Source organism: Epinephelus moara, chromosome 16 (assembly GCF_006386435.1).
Source record: "Epinephelus moara isolate mb chromosome 16, YSFRI_EMoa_1.0, whole genome shotgun sequence".
NCBI classification, from domain to species: Eukaryota; Metazoa; Chordata; class Actinopteri; order Perciformes; family Serranidae; genus Epinephelus; species Epinephelus moara.
The window spans coordinates 5,385,408-5,386,829 of record NC_065521.1 but is presented as its reverse complement, the minus strand read 5'-3'; the positions used below and the strand labels follow the sequence as shown (position 1 = coordinate 5,386,829).

Here is a 1,422-nt window from a genome sequence, read left to right as displayed (position 1 = left end):
TTATTAATCAAACTCCAAATTGATAGTTTAGCGTATTTTATGAGACTGATATCTTTAACTGGCTATCATTTTTCCCTTTACGGGAATGGTGCCCCACGAGGTGATTTAATGTTAATTAAGTCACATTATTTAACATAATTATTAATTATTAATAATAATTATTCATTATTTCCGATAGCCGATTTAACCCCAACATATTTGATACCTCCGTGTGAAGCCTAGTGTGTTGACCCCAACATATGTGGTGCCATCGTGTGAGGTAAAATATATGTTGATTCCCAACATTAGGCTTCATGAGTTATAGTGTAAGAGAGTATGTCCCAAAACCAATGAGATGTTAAAACTGTCAGAGGTTTGGTCATATTGCTAAGACATGTAAAGGCAGAAGACGATGTACAAGATGTGGTGAGGACCATGAATATGGACAATGTAAGCATGAGCCAAAGTGATGTTACTGTGGTGGAAATCACACTGTGGCTTATGGAGGATGTGAGGTGATGAAAAGGGAGATGGAAATACAGCAAGTGAGAACCCAGAGTAAGATCACATATGCAGAGGCTGTGAAGATGGTGAATCAGATGGGAGGAAATGTTGAAAGAAGTAGAGCAGGAAAACAATTACAAATAATCGCAAAAGCAGCAGTTCATCATCTAAATATCAGTGAGCTGTGGTGGGAGGAGGTAAGAAATGATCTCTGTGTCCAAGCTTGCCAGGAACAAGCATGGGTTGGATAGCATTAGTTTATAATGTTCCTCCTGCTACAATGGAATGTCAGTTTATTAGCTAACGGACAGGAATTTAAAAAGCACATAGATGAATTATCCAGCAAAGCAGATGTAATCTGTGTACAGGAGACATGGTTGAGACCAAATGTGGATTTTAGGACAGTTGGTTATGTTTCTGTTAGACGTGATAGGAGGGATGGAGTAGGGGGAGGATTTGCAACTTCTATTAGAGAAGATATGTCATTTAGAGAGGTAAGTGTAGGTAATGATCAATAACTGAACTATGTAACTGTTGAGATACAGACACATAAGAGAGAGTTCATATTTGTTAACTATTATAATCCTCGTAAGAAACTTGAGTTGAATAAACTAAGACAACTTGAAGGGATGGAGGGTAAGAAGGTGGTGGTATGTGGAGACTTTAATGTGCATAGCACACTATGGAGAGGACTAAGAAGAAGCCCCGACTTAAAAAGTTGTTTGGAAAAACCTCATTTGAACTCTGTTTTTAGCCTCATTGTAGTCTCGCCACCAGACAATCAGAGATCTCCGCCTTCTGATAGTCTGGGGACACTCCTTTCTAAAGTGTGTTTAACACACCGGTGAAAACGGCCGGCAACAAAGCAACGCCTCTTGCATTTTTGAAAAGGACACGCCTTCTCGGAAATGTGCGCTCCTCCTTTTCTCATCCGCAATG

At 39.5% G+C, this 1,422-nt stretch overlaps 1 protein-coding gene across 3 annotated transcripts in view; it reads right to left on the bottom strand.

The window, feature by feature from the left end:
* Positions 1 to 1,422, bottom strand: part of LOC126402519 (rho guanine nucleotide exchange factor 10-like protein) — a 60,350-nt gene that overhangs the window by 26,158 nt on the left and 32,770 nt on the right. The window lies entirely within an intron of this gene.